General features: G+C 42.6%; 1 long non-coding RNA gene across 1 annotated transcript; it reads left to right on the top strand.

Annotated features, from left to right (window-relative positions):
* The first annotated feature begins 1,839 nt into the window (after positions 1 to 1,839).
* On the top strand, positions 1,840 to 13,285 carry LOC106018584 (uncharacterized). Its single transcript, XR_001192772.5, has 3 exons — positions 1,840 to 1,959; positions 12,696 to 12,764; positions 13,065 to 13,285. It is a non-coding gene; the product is annotated as an uncharacterized lncRNA (long non-coding RNA).
* The last annotated feature ends 2,326 nt before the right edge of the window (positions 13,286 to 15,611 follow it).

Genomic DNA, 15,611 nt, shown 5'->3' with positions numbered 1-15,611 from the left:
ATTTCCAGGTACTTTTCTTTTTTTTTTCTTTTTTTTCTTTTCTTTTTTTTTTTTTTTTTTTTCTGTAGCCTGGGGGTGACTGGAGTCACAGGGTGCCTTGGCAGGAGATATTTGCCTCCCCGGAGCACAGAGAAGCGATGCTTTCTGAGGGCAGCCTCTGGACCAAGGTGCAACTCAGGTGAGTATATCTTCACCTTAGCAACTGCTGCAGCTTTGGGAGAGAGTAGCAGTTCTTCCAGGTGGGTGACTGCTGCTTCCCCTGGCTGCTGCTGCTCACAGGACCCATCCAAACACAAGGGGCTGAGTCAAGTTTTTTCCCCCAGGGGCTGCAAGGAGAGGACGGCAGAGCAGAGGGAAGCAGCTCTATTTTTAGCTGCCTGAGACACGCAGACCTCAGGGTGATGGGGAGCAGATAATTACATAATAAGTCATACCAGGATGTGCTATTTAAATCTATCTGGTCTCCTCCTTATCTCAAGTGCTGTACTCGCAGTTCCCACTCTGAGTGCTTGTAATCTAAATAACGCATTTTCCTGGAATTTGCTGCATGAAGTAATAGCCTATTTAACCAGCATCTCTTCATGCACTGTTCCTCCCCGGGTAGTGTGTGCAGCTAGGTGCTGCTGTGGTGCGGATGTTGGTAGTTCCAGGTTATTTGTATCCTGAAGAACAAAAGGGTGGGGTGACTAAAAGACTGCCACTAGGTGCTGGGGAAGGGGGTTGCTTTTGAGCAGGTTATTGGGATTTAAGTCTTTACTGCATCCCACTGAACCTCTCTCCACGCACAGCTCTTTGTGGCTGTCTCCACATCTATGACATGTCTTTCTCAAGGGTAAAAATGCTTTTTCCCAGTTCCACCAGCAGCAAAAGAGGGGAGCAGTGGAAACAAAGCAGCTGTTTTATGGATAAAGGGCAAAGGAAGTAGTGAAGTCCTTCACTGGCATTATTCAGGGAAAGGCCACGTATGCTACTGCCATTTGAAGCAGTGATACCTTTTAAAACCATAAGCTTTTATCCTTTCGCTGCTCCAAAACACTCAAAGGAAACATGCCCATTAAAAACAAGACACCAGTCTGCAGCTCCTGGGAACGTCCTGTGCCACGTGCCGGATGGGTGCTCTTGGATTTCAGGTGACGCAGGGGCTATATCCAGCTTCTGGGCACCCAGGTACATGAAGACACGTCTCAGCTCATTAATAGCAAAGGGCTGAGCTCTTGCCATCCAAACTGGCTGGTAGTTTGGTAAGAATCCAGCAATGCTCACTGCAAAGGTTTCAATTGTTTTGTACATGAACTGCAAGGAATTGGAAACAACAAAAAAAGAAGTGGATGAAAGGTCTCTCTATTTTTATGTAGCAGTTTGAAAGTGTTGGGTATCTGCAGCAATATTTAGTCCAACGGAAAGTGAAATTGAATCTGCCTGACATAACGAGAAAGCGTCTGGCAGAGCCTGGTCCAGAGGAAAAGCAGCATCTCAAAAACTTAATTTTTAAGATGAATATGCAGTAGAACTAAAAGCTACAGTATAGCTTTGGATCTGGAAGCACAGAGGCTTTGGAGGGAAAACAGAGCTGTTGGTGTTTTAAAGCATGAAGTATATAGACCATGAAGTGAGAGAGAAAATGTTAATGGTGTAAGCTGAAACTTGGCAGAGCTGCACAGGCCAGACCGACAAGTGGCAATGCAACAGGGAGGGAGCAAATTCAGAACAAGAGCAAGCTGAATGAAAATGCCACCATAAAGGATAGAAAGTTGCTTGACTAAAATTGGTACAACAAGTGAAATTTCTCACAGCTGTTTTCAGCTCTTGAGAACACTTCTGCCTTCTACCACCCCAGCACTATGGCAGGTGTCCCCAGTTAGCATCAGGCAAGCAATAAAAGAGTGATTTCATTCCCCCTTACAAGCCACAACCGGTGTTTCTGTGAAGGAGTGGTTAGAAGATACAGCTTTTGAAAAGGTATCATTTTATTTTATTTCTTATAAGAAATAACTTAGCAAGGAGTAAATTAGAGGAATGGGCTGGTGGCTGTCATATCCTTCAGTGGCCTGGGGCTGGCAGTAAGGGAATATTGGGGGTACAGGATCCATTCCCTTGCTTACGCAGGCTCTGCTTTGTGCTGTGCTTTTTGCTTTTCTTCTCTGAGCATAATTTTGTCTCCCTGAGGCCTAGCATATCCAAGAAGCATTTCAGCTGCTTTTATTAGTACTGAACATACTGAAGAGATATAGTGCTTTTCCATCACAGATGCTCGCAAGTCACAGCTGCTCAATCTGGACAAAACTTTAGCACTGCTTTCTAGTCCTTTCTACAACTCTTCGTTCTTCGCTGCACCTGGACCTTTGTCTGCGTCTAAATACCAAAAATGTCCAGTGTTCATATAGAATACCTCTGAAACTTCTCTTACAGTGATAACTTTTGCTGAAAGCAGCAGAAAAGGTAGAACTGGCTTCTACCAGACTTGTTGCTATGAAGCAGCTTGGGAGAAAATTATTATGAAATTGACTAAATCCCACAAATGAAAGGAAAATGTCTTTTTATTTTTACTGCTCTGGCTTTGAAAGCCTCCTTGTAGACCGCACAAAAGCAATCTGGGAAGCCAAATAAAGTCAATATCTGTGAGCTGTACAAGCAGGTTAAGCTGTTAATTAACACACTCCTTGGTTGTCATGTTAAAGTAATTAACATGCTTCGCTAATGCTGCTTTGCCACTTCCAGTGCTGTTACCATATTACTGCTGCCATTAACATGTGGCTGCAACCTTGTCAATGAGAAGCATGCTGGCAGTAATGAAGAAGAGACAGAGAGCAGATGGGAGAGTGTCCTTTCTGTCTCTTTATGAATTTTGTCTGTCTTCTATCCAGAGCCAATTCTACAGTGCAGTAACAAAATCCCAGTCCAACCAGGATTTGTGGTCACCCATTATGCTGCTAGATGCTAATGGATGAGATAGCAGCAGAAGTTGCCGTTGAAGCCATGGGTGCAGAAAATGTTACTGTTAGTAATAGTTGCTCCTTTTCCCATTAATCACTTTTGGGGTCTTTTCTGGGAGCAACTTCAGCTCGTTATGTGTTTTGTTTAGTGATACAAGGGAGTTCATTAAGAGAAGAGCCATGTGCTAGCTGAAGAGCAGTCAGTCTTTAAAAATAGATGTTTTTAGAGTGGTGCTTTCCACTGTGTTCATAGTTACATGTGTTCTGACCTGCAGGAGGGCCAACAGTGGGTGTGTACGCTACATGTAAAGTAAGCAAAAGTTGAAACTACATTGCTCGTTGATGGTTTTGTACTGTGCTCCTTCAGGATCCTTTTTTTTTTTTTTTAACGTAAGCTATTATTCAAGCGCATTGCCCAAAGAGAAGTGACGTTGCCTTGGGGAATTAGCAGAGCCCCCTTCTTTTCCATATTTAACTGGTAAAAATGGAAACATTGCTCCAAGAGGGTCTTAGGATCCCATCTGTTACCCAAAGCTGAGAGATGGAGGAACTGGAGGTCAAAGTTTGAGTTCAGCTTCCTGTGAGAAAATAAAGCAGAGTTTCCTTAAACATGTTAAAGCTATGCTTTGTATGGATTGTTTGTCTCCCAGCTCTCATGAAATACTTCTTTCAGAAGTATTTACAACTTAAAAGCATTCTTCCTTGGTTTCTATGCTTCCTCACTGAAGGTATCAGAGTAAATTAAATCTATAACTTGGCACTTCTCCTTTTTTCATTTTTCCTCTTGCTGTTTTCCAACACTTTCAAAAGCATAGCCAAATTTTGAAAAGCTGCAGTATAACAAAGCAAATTGATGGAAGAGAATCCTTGGGCCATGTAGCAGAGTGAAGGGGATGAAAAGGGGGAAAGGATGCAACAGAAAATCCAGACTTTTCTGCTTTGATGGAAAATAAAGCTGGAAAATCTTCTCAGAATAGTTTTCTATATTATATTTTTGTGCAAAAATTGAATAAAAGTAAAAGCAGAAAAAAAATCTCTGGCCAGATTTAGTCCTAGTCCATGAAATCTCAGTCCTCATGTTTGTCCAAGAGCAAATGGAAAGGCAGATTTAAATTAGCGATGGCCTTGTGTGATTTGAACAGCTGAACTATGTTGCCTGGTAACCTTTTTGAGTTATATTATATACAGCATTGAGCACTCAATACTGCAAAATTGAGTGAAAAAAATAGCTGCAAAATGGCTATTTGCCTAATGGAAAAGAAAATGGAGAACACATGGACCAAATTAAGAGGGAAAAAATTAGGCTGCTTCTTTCCTCTTTCTTCTACTGGCTTGGTTCCACGTACTTTGGAGTTGTTCATGAATTATGTTGCCATGCGATGTATAGAGCTAGTAGCATAGGACTAAGGTAAAGGAACAGTGGGCATTTCAAGCCCACAGGACTGTTTGTGGGGGAAAAGAGAGCTAAAACTGAACTAAAAGTTCTTCCCCCCTCACTATAAGGAAGAAATGAGGGGACACAGTATCCTCTTTTCCCTCCTCTGCAGTCTGAGAGGGAGATCCTGGAGCTGCTCCTCTTAGAAGAGCTCCAGGACACCTGGCTGTAGGTAAGGTAGCTCTGAAAAGAGATTTATTTCATTTAAACATCTAAAGTGCAACAGCTACACAGGAATTCTTTTCATTTTCACGTGTACAAATAAAGACAGAGCTTCACTCATCGGCTGTTAATTGGCACTGATGGGTAAACAAGAAAGAACTCAGCCTGGCTAGGTCATTGGGGGCAGCTGTATTCATACTAATTTATTTATTTTTTCAGTTCACTTGATTTGGAAATCAGTGAGACACAATAAATAGAAATCCATGAGGTTATTATTCACAGCATCACGGTTGATAGAGCTCTGCTTGAAATCAGCAGGACTGTCAAGCCCATGACACGGCCAGGCTGCAAGCACTCAGTCATCGCTTTGCTCAGGGTACAGAGGAGTGCTGAGAAATGACCAAAAGCTTTCCCAGAAATACGCTGCCCTGAAGATCCATTTGTTAAGCAGAGGCTGTGCCAATGTGGTGCTCTGCCAGACTTGTACCTCTATGGATATGTCTGCACTGACCAGCCTTCAGTGATGCATGTGGCTGGTCCTGTTTGTTTGGGCTGATGTCTGAGGATTAAGAGATTTGGGAAATCTCATTCACTCTGTCATTCTCTCTTGCTCTTCTCAGTTGTTTTGGCTGGATTTTCACCTGCCTGAAGTGGGGAGATGGACACAAACTCATGACTCTTAGACCACACTCCTCACAAATTGCAAAACCTTCTGCTGGTCCCTTGACAGGAACCAGTGGGACTCCTGTACAGTGGGCTTGCATCTGATCTGCCTTTTTTCTTGCTCATTATATATCCATTAATAATTGCTCATTATATATCCATTCTTCTAGTGATCTTTAGTACAACCCGTTTTTCTCCTCTGGTGATTATCACTGTCAAATGTTGTTTGGGTTTTAGCAAAAGTAGCCAACTTGAAAGTTGCATGAAATACTGTATCTAAGGTTATGACTTGCTCTTTATGCAAGCAAACCTTCTCGCACAAATACCCTCTAGGAGAATTGGTTATTGAGTGGTTATTAGCACTCACCAGCTGTGCTAGAAAAGGCTTTTTTGACCTCCATGATGAAGTGTAATTCATGGGCCAGGACTGACTTTCTTGCCTCTCTGGGTATTGGGACAGCATTGCCTTCACTGTGTGCAAAATAAACGTGCAAAACCAGGTCTCTCACTTCACAGGTCGCCCTACAGCATGCAGTTTCCATTAGCACAGTTTGTGCCACCTGTGATTCCCATGAGCATTTCTGTGTAGGTGGTAATGCTGCCCCAGCCTTTCTCCTTGGGGCTTGATGTTTTCACAAGCTTGTGTTTGCTGGGCAGTCAGCAAAGCCTATAACTGGTGGGTCCTGTACTTGGTCAGCAAACAAATTTCAGTATTTCAGTCTCCTCTCCCTTTGATTTCCCAGCACAGCATTGATCCTGATGCAGGCAGCTAAGTAACACTTTATTGAGACATCTTCGCTGTGATTTGGAAAAACACTAGGTGTCATCAGTGAGGTTTTGATTCTTCCAGCAGTAACATCTGTGTGTGAGAACCCACAGCAATGCTGCTGATAGAAACGTTGACCGAGGTCTTGGTGCATTTTTATAGCAAAGCCAAGAGGGTTCCTGAAATCCCCATCCCAGACAAGTCTAGCCAAGAGTTGAGGTTGTCCAGTAAAAACCATGTCAGGATTAAGTCTGTCTTTTAAGTGCATATAAGGCTATTTTTTAAAAAAACTATTTTTATCAAGAATGAAAACATTATTAAAATACCAACTGAAAAACAGTTTTTCCTTTATTTGGTTTTTAGTTATCAGTCAGATCTTGTTGGGGATTTGTTTCTTCTTTCCTCCCTGATCTCTCTCATCTCTGCAGGAATCTCTCTCTTGCAGTACTGTGTCCCTAGAAGAAAATGGGAATTATCTTGTTGTTCAGAAACATTATTTTCTGTCACTGAGATGTGATGACCCTGTGCAGTTCAGCCTCCTGGTCCCAGAGGAACCCAAAAAAGGATTCCCCCCCAAAAGGGGGCAGAGAAGTCACTTAAAAAATAATAATAATTAAAAGAGAGAGACAAATGCAAGGATTTGAAACTGCACCAATAAATTTCAAAGAGGTTAAAACTCCTCAGTCAGGAAAAAATCTCCTTTTACCAGTGCACTCTCCTGCTGAGTCCTCCAAATCCCTGAGAAGAAAAAGGTCTGTTTTTGACCAGAAAGGAGGAGGTTGTTTGCTTGTTTCATTCTGGATAATGATCCTTTCTCTTTTTCTCTCCCCTCTGGTCATTTTTTCTGCTAAGATTACAAGGATGGAGGTGGCAGCCAGAGAGAAATTCAGGGGGAAAAAAAGTCATGTTATCTGTTTTCCACTTCTTTTCCAAAACATGTATGTATATTCCTTTCATTTTAGTGTTACTGATAGTAATTTTCAGTACACTCTAGGTAGTTCTGATTCTTTTGTCTGCTTTTTGGGGAGCCACACTTTGAGTCTGAGCTGCTATGGATGAGGGAGTTTGATCTGTTTGTGTTTAGGAATTAAACTCACCACAGATGCCCCTAATCCTTCATTAAGTTCTTGCAGGTGTCAGCTGTAGTGGTACCGGAGACTTCCTAATCTTGGCACCCACACAGTCTAGCCATAGCTTAGGTTCAAAAGCCTTTATAACATTGCATTACTCAAGAAAGTGTGCACTGTGGGCCAGAAGAAAACCCTTTTGCCTCCACTACTGGTTTCAGCAACATCTCAGACCATATCTACATAAGCAGTGGGGCTTAAGTGGTAGCATTTATAAAACTAAAGCAAACTTTAGTTTTGTGTCTGAAAAGTAAATGTTCAGCCCAGTCCAGTTCCTTTTAGCTGACTGGCACAAATCCTGGGTTAGACAGTAAGAATATGCTTAAACCAGGAAAAAGCAAGAAGTCATTCAGGAAATTGCACTACATAAGGAATTAGCTGTAAATAGAGGAGGTGGCAGCATCCATGGGAGAGAGTGCTGAAATGCCACAAATAGAAATTGTCCAAATAAAGCTTAGAGTGTTGGAAATAATAAAATAGCTTTCTAGGATAGGTTTCTATCATGGTTAAGTGGAGAAGCAGTTTTGGGTTGACCTCATAAGGAAAAGGAGCACCAAAAATCAAAAAGAAAGGTGGGCGATGTTTGCAAGATGACTGCAACAAATCACTCGGTTAATTATGGGAGAAGGTCAACACGTCTGGAGAAGGAGGCATTGGAAACAGTCATTTTTAGGAGTTTCTATCTTGCTCTTTGTTGTAGAGATGGCTGTTTTTTCGCTTATTTTCCCATGTTTCTATCTCTGTTTCAGCTCTTGAGATAGTCAGTAACTAAAAACATGCCTTGCAAACCACTCTTAAAGCAAAAGATGCCCCCAGAATATTTTGAACCTATGGTACATGCTACCTATGCCTTTTCTTAACCTCCTTCAAATTTAGCTGGAATATATTTAATTTTTATACATATATTTTTAAACTTATGTAGCTCTCTATCTACAGGGATGACAGTTACCCAGCACCTAGGTGTCCCAGCTGGAGAGCAACAGGCAGTGAAGGGAAACCAACAAATTTGCCTACAAATCCCATGATGTCTTTCCCTCCAACACCGTGCCCAGTATACTGGCAAGAGGCTTTGTTTTTTGATTCTCTTCTGCTTCCGCATTATCAGCCTGTCTTCCTTTTCCCTCCTACGTTTTTTTCCATCCTTGTTAGATCACTTCCTTTAACATTAAAAAATAACTAATTTTAAAAATGAACAAACAAAAAAAAAGAGGCAGGGTCCTCCTCTTTTCCTGCCATTTTTTATTAAGTAACCCCTACCTTTAAAGCAGGAGGTGTTCTTGTTCAGCCATTTATCATTGTTCCTCAGTTTCTGCTGAGTTATGCTCTGTCTGCTCCTTTAGGTGCAGCTTTAGTTCAATCCTTTTTTCACTTTATATATCCCAGGAGACCCTGGGGCTAGTCCCTTCCAAACCTTTACGTGTATACTTTTCTTTTTTCTCCTTGCTTTTGATGCAAGCCTCAGGGAATTTATGGGCATACACATATGTGGCCTAAACACGACATAGCAGAACTGAAAGATGAGGGTAAGCAAAGCAATGAACAGCAAATACTCAGACCCTAGGACGTTTTGCTTGAAGCACCAAGGGCCTTCAGCTAATTTTCCACTATAGCCTTTTTGTCACTTGGATAGGCTATTATTAGAATAAAGGTACTCAGTCTTGTGTCCATTACAGACAGGCTGCTAATAAATCATATTCTGTTCCATTTCTCCATAGAGCGATTTCATTTTTGAAATGTGGTTGTTGACTGCGTCTCTGGCAGTCTAAAGCGGGAGTAAAATGCTGCCCTTCTGCTGTGGGATCAGTTTGCATTTGCTGTGTGGATGTGTCCAAATGAACGTGCAAGCAGCAAATGGAGACTCACACCCCCTGCCTACGCAGGAGCTTAGATCCAGAAGCAAACTCCTCTTGGTCTGTATATAAATAGAACTGTATGTAAAATCCCAACACCGTTAGCTTACACAAATTGTGTATGCCAATCATTCTAAAAATTTTTTCCAAGCGAGCAAATCCACCGTAAATCTAAGAGATAATCAAATACAATGTCTTGCGGTCACTTTACACCTTTGGTGACCCCATCAAAGCATGCCAGTGCTTTGCCAAAATCCATGACTCTGTTTGCAAACTTTAGCTCTTCCAGAAAGTTTATACACCTGATGCAATGTTTCTTTATTAAAACTCCTGCTTGTTTTAGTCCCTTCGTCTAATTTAGCTAGGGTCAAACTAGGTTTCTAGCTGTTGGAATAAAGCTTAATGTGAAGAAATATCACTACTGGAATGTTACACTGCCTGTCTGCTCCCTAGCTGGAGAAATCAATACTTCACAAAGATATGGGGAAGACAGAAAAGCCATAAGCTAACAATTTATTGCTGATATTTAAAATGTTTCAGAGATAAGTCTATGTTCAATGTGACAATTTTAAGACAGAGTGGAAATGTAAAATTATTCCAAGCCATTGCCGTCTGGAAACAGCTGTTCTCCAAAACTGATTAATGCTTATAAAGTGTGTGTTCCTGATAATGGATAAAATAGATTGTAGTTCTACTGATGCCTGAAGTTTGAAAGATATCAAAGCACCTTACAATGTATTTGTCAGACTCTGTCTTGGGCTTTGTAATCCCTCCTCACTGAGGACTAATTGCAGTTTTCCACTGGGGAGCTGCAAGGTGATGTGAAAAGAGGCAGTCCTGGTTCTGCTCACAAAGAGCAAATCAGCATCACAGCTGGCAGTACACACCAGCTTTTTGTGTTGAGATGAGATGGACAAAAATGAAGATGTTTATAAGAGGAAAAACTCTCCCTAAAGCTAAAGGGACTATGCTATGGTTCTCAAGCCACATCCATCCATGCAGAGTCTGGCCAGTGATCACCAAGGGTGTGGGCTGAAACAGACAGCACAAACTTTTTTCCAGGTTCAAGTTTTTTCAGATTGAGAATAGAGAGAGATTAGTAAGTTTGATTGGCCATGTTTCTTTTATTTGGAGAAAACTCAAGTTGTTTCAGAATTCATGCTTAAGTAGAAACATTTGTCTGGGGTGGGAGGAGGATTTAATGATAAGCAGGTAGAGAGCTTAAAAAAAAAAACAACTGATTTCTCCTCCAGTAAGCTAAGAGGCATAACAAAGTCTCATTCACCACTTTACTATTCTGCACATACCACGTATCTTTAATAAACAGATCAAATACCATCCAAAAAACTCAGTGAGGTTCCCCTTTCCCAGCTGCTCTGAGGTGTGCTCCAGGATTTCAGTCCTCTGATCCCTGCAATGCTTCCAAAGCCTAGCCTTAATTTATTCCACTCTCTCTTCTGGCTGAGACTATCCACCCTTAGCTATTTTTCATCAAAAAGAAGAAAACAGATTTTCTGTGTTAACACAGCCAATGGAACGTGTAATGCTTTCAGTTTCACAACTTCCCCCAAGGAACGCCGTACCAAGACTTTCTGCAGCCCCATACCTCTCTTCTCAGTGCTGTTACAGACTCGTGTGTTTCTTTGAAATTTACCATTTGGGAGTTTCTTACCAACATGCTTTCTAATCTATCTTTTTTGTAGCCATCCTCATTTCCTGCAGTTTGTTTAATAGCTTCCCAAGCAGTGGTAAATCTGATACTTTCCTGAAGTGCAGGAAGATAAAATCTGCTTAATTTCTGTAGTCCAGCAAATATACTCTCCTACCTGGAAGGGCTATGGACTGAGTCCTACAGCACCTGTTTGTAGAAAATATGCTCCATTTTGTTCTCTCCTTCATTCACATCTGTATCTACCTACTTTGTATCAAAAGCTTCTTTACAGTCCTCGCTATATCTGGGCTCTCAACAATGATATGTTTGGCTTTAAAACCCTGTTTTTTTTCCACACCTGTATTTGCTCTTTTTATCAATCAGCCCTTATCAACATCATCTCCAACAACTAACTTGAATCCCTAGATTCCTAGAGGTGCCCACAATTCTTGTAGCCACCGTTTGGCATGCCCACCTTGCCCAAGGCTGCTTCATCCCCAGAAAGTAGCTCTGGTAATGAGAGCTGTCCCTGGTGGACTAAGGACATGCCTCAGCCCCTGGATCCACAGTGAACCTACACAAGATTGAAACATGCCTGAAAGAGCCTTTTTCCGTGAAAATAACTCATCACATTAGCTAGAACATGCAAGTCATGCAGACGCTTTATCCACACAGTCAGGAGGAGATCAACGAGGCAGGGTGGGGGAAGTTATGCAAAAGCCTGGCCAGACAGACGCAAAAAACAAAGCCCCACACCCTCTGTCTGGTGATCCTGATGACTGAACAGCAGTGGAAACATCTTTATTTGCCAAAAAAGAGCGTCTCTCCTCCATACAAGGAGCTGTGAGCTCTCCCTGGTCTTTGTGGTCCTTCTGGGTGCTTGCATCTGCCATAACAGGAATGAGAGGGCAGTCTGAACTCGTCACTGGAATGAAACGCGAATTTCCTGCCATCGCTCATCCTTTACCTCTTCCTCTCTTACTAAACAGATAAGGACGTGGCTGGCTGGAGATTGGTTTGTTTGCTTTGCGAGCCCTTTCAAGTCCAGATCCTGAGGCAGCAGGGTTGGTTAGGGCTGCAGGACAGGGCGCATTGTTCTCTGCCGTCAGGTCCTGATTTGTGCGAGAAGGAAAAAGTCATTCCTCGTGCTGGCTGCCCTCTTAGAAATAGAGTTGCTTAGAGGCATTTTGCAAAAGTTTTGGTGAGGTGTGGAAGATGTGCTCTGTTTTCAATCCTTGCAATCAGATTCTCTCTTTTTTTTTTTTTTTTTTTTTTTTATATACATATATTTTTTTCCCTTAGAATAAGCTATCTTGAAATAAATTTGATTATACTTCTCCTAGTGCATACTTTGCTTATGACATTTTAAAGTACTTCATGGTATGTAATGTACTGTATGCACAATATACTATTTTCTTAAATCTATCATCAGTTTTCTTTCTCTGCCCTTCCTGTCAGCTAAACAGAGAGAACTGAATCTCAATTTAAATTTCATGGGTGGAGAGGGAAGGAAGAGAGGAGAGGTGGAGGGGGAAGGAGCAGCAAATTGTTTTGCAAAAGGTCTCTGGGCTGAAGCCATGCTTTTGTTTGAAAATGTAGATGCATACCCAGTGACTGCTAATGTTGAATATAACATCATGTTAATAATCTATGAGAGAGCCTGCATTATAAGTCATGATGAAAATATGAAATTTTGGAATGATGAGAAACTCCTAGAGCATCCTTTGCAGCATGTTTGGTCCTGTGCCCACGGCCTGTGGGATGAGGGAAACCAGCCCATAGAGGCCAACCTGCTGATTCTTGCCTGTGCCTCTGTTTCCCCAGCAAACCACTATTAATTCACCTGTCAGCCTAATGAAAACCAGGAACTGAGGTGAGGGCATCACTGGTGCCCTGCCAGAGCTGGGCTGTGGGTGGGAGGACCAGGGGAGCAGCCTGCCTTGGAGAAGGCCAGGCTCCAGTTTGGGGTCTGTGTTGTGCCTCACAAGGGGAAGCTTTCCAAGAAGGTTTTTCCCTGCTCTGCTAGGAGAGGTGGAAACGCTGCCCACAAAAGAGAAGCAAAACTATTTTTATAGCCTCTTACGCTTGCGCTTCCTTGGATTTTTCAGATACTGCAACAATGAATGCGGTCATGTTTGGGAGCTCCTCGGCTACTGCGGTGTTGCAAGCTATATGAGGTAATACAGAAATATTCCATTCATTTCCACGGACCAGCTCCTTGGCCCTTTTCCAGCAGCTCTGTAAACTTGTAAAACTGATGGATCAGTTTCCCAAGGGTCTTTATTACCAAGACTTCTGACTTCTCAGAAACTGGAACAGCCTTACAGACTATTTCAAGGATGCAGAATGGCTAAAATAAGCTTTTATTTAGTGTTCCCTACGGTTTTGTGCCCTTCTTCTTCTCCCAAAGTCCCTTTTATGTTGTATTTAGCACAGGAGAATGGGATGGGACTCTTAGGGCTTATCTCTGTCAACAGGAAGAGGTCACTTCAGAATGAAGTTAAGTGCTACCGCTCCCTTCCTCAGGGGCAGAGAAGACTGAGACGGCTGAGCAGAGGTTATGTGTTGGGTCAGTCTGACAAATCAGCAGCTTTGGGCTGATTGGGATCTGTTTCCAATGAGGGCCAGTTAAATATGCGCACAATCCAGCTTCGAATGTAGTCCTGCATGTGAATTAAACTCTACAAAACACTGTTAATTTGAATTTTACTGTGTAAAATCAGAACCAGTGGATGTCTCTCCACTGTCCTGCTTTGCTAGCCATGTCTACTCTGTGTCGTTCAGCCAACTGACTCCTGAATGAAGCAGCCTGCTGTTCAGCTGGCTGTGCAGGGCACAAATTGGTTTTGGTAGGTACATCACCGTTACAAATGGAACTCACTTTGCATTTGGGGGAAGAAAAAAAAAAAGTTGTCCAGGTGATTCTGGTTTCTGAAAGACAAAACATTTGAACATATATATGATATATTTATATATGAAATGTATATAACATCAGATATATGAAATGCACAATATACATATGGTAAATTTATGAATGTAATATATAATACTTTTATATAAGAAACATAAATATACTGGCTAAAAAGGAAAAGAAAAAAACCAAAACTGTCACCCATGAACGCCTCTGAATGATAAAAGCTGTCCCCTTCCCTTCCAGTTTCAAGCATGTAAATCGGAGGGGAGCAGAAGAACCACTTTGTTCCCCAGCCCTGCCCCCGGGTATATAAATAGCCGCCTGGGTGGCTGCTGGAGTGCCTCTCATTCCAGAGATCTTTGGCCACCCTCTTATCAAAACAGAAAGACTGACTTCACTCCCGCTCTCTGCCGACTGATTTCATGCTGGAAACAGGTAAGGCGGCCGTGGCCATCGTCCTTGAATTGGCCACCTACTTCCAGAGGTCGAGCAAAGAGAAACGCGCTGCCAACATTCCTCCTTCACAAAATAAGCCGGTGCTTGAGCAGTCCCGGCTGACAAATGTTCTCCAGAGCGATGCAGAGCAACCATCCCAGGCGGGCTAACAAGGGGTATCGAGCTACAGTGCTGGGGAAGATGCGAAATGCGAGACAAAGCCTGGTGCCAATTTTAAATGCTGGAGCTGGGGAAGGTTTCCACTGGATGGTGAAAGGTCTGGGTCACTGACCAACGATGGCCCTGGGCACCTGGGGGAGGACAGGGCTGTTGTCCCAGTTCTGGTGCTTAGGAGGCTGGCATTTACACCCGACACCATGATTTGGTGAAACCTTACTGTCAGCATCAAAATTTCCTGCCTGCTTTCATCTTCTTAGGCATGATAAGAGCTTAGAAGCAATGGGGTGGTGGCTAAAACCTTTCACTTATCCCCTTCCCGCTTTCACTTTATTTTTTCCTTCCTCCTCCTTTCTGTTGCTTTAATTAGTCCCTAATATACGTTGATATCTTGTCCCTAATATATGTTGATATCACGTCTCAGAGACACTGCGGCTACCCTCGTGCAAGTGGGGTCACGCATTTGACATGTACGCCGTGCCACAGATGATTGATGCCACCCTTCTGTCACTGTCACGTTTCCTCTAAAACACGAGCTTAGAGGGTGAGGGGGTTGTATCCCTGTGCTTCAGAGAGTTTTTCTCATAGGAAGAGAAGGCAAGCACAGGCCGGTGCCTGGTTAATGCACCGCAGACACCTCGTGCTCCTCCAAAGTGCTGTCAGCTCCTGGTTATCCCTGGATTGATGGTGCAGGCTGCAAGTCCCACCTGTAGCCACACAGATGCTGTGGGCTGCACAAGGCAGCTGCAGCAGGTCCTGCTTCACTTGCAGGTGTTTGAATTGCCCTTCCCCTACAGAAAACACTTTTCCATAGCTGGGGAAAAACATTGTAAATGTGCTCTTCGAGAGTCACCTAGGTCTCCACAATTTGGAGTTATCCTTAATTGTGCCATCACCTCACTGATATGGGAAGCACAGAGAGAGATTTGCCTCTGAACAGCTTTATTTCTTTTCCTTGTTCCTTAATCTATGTAAGCCTTCTTCTAACAAAACTAAAAAAAAAAAAAAAAAGTCTACCACACTGTTTTTTCCCCATCTTTTTTTTGGTTTCCTATCCTGTTTTATGACAAGCCACTGTTGACGCTGTTCTTTACTTCTGCTGCTTTGCCAACACTGACAGCATCACGTTTGGTATCCAGGAAGACATTGTGAAATATCTTTTTTTTTTTTTTTTTTTAGTACTAGCACTGTTTCCTTCTTCACGCAGACCTCTGGGTGGGTTTTGACTCCTGGTGGCTCTGCTCTGAACTTCACTACAGACCATGCTCACAGCACCTCTGCTTGCTTTATTTATTTTCTGAAGCATAGCTTATTGGGCTTGGCAAAGGCAACTCTCATCAGACCAGCCTCATAGCTTTCTTGCCAACTGCTGGCATAAACAAAAGAAACATGTCCTCTCCCAGCTTTAGTGTGGCATCTGATGTCTTCCCCCAATTCTGACACTGCTGAAGACCATCATTTTTACGTAAGGTATGCAGGAAGACAACAGCAGGCAATG

The sequence above is a fragment of the Anas platyrhynchos genome, chromosome 4, assembly GCF_047663525.1.
Source record: "Anas platyrhynchos isolate ZD024472 breed Pekin duck chromosome 4, IASCAAS_PekinDuck_T2T, whole genome shotgun sequence".
Taxonomy (NCBI): domain Eukaryota; kingdom Metazoa; phylum Chordata; class Aves; order Anseriformes; family Anatidae; genus Anas; species Anas platyrhynchos.
This window is presented reverse-complemented; position numbering and strand designations above follow the sequence as displayed.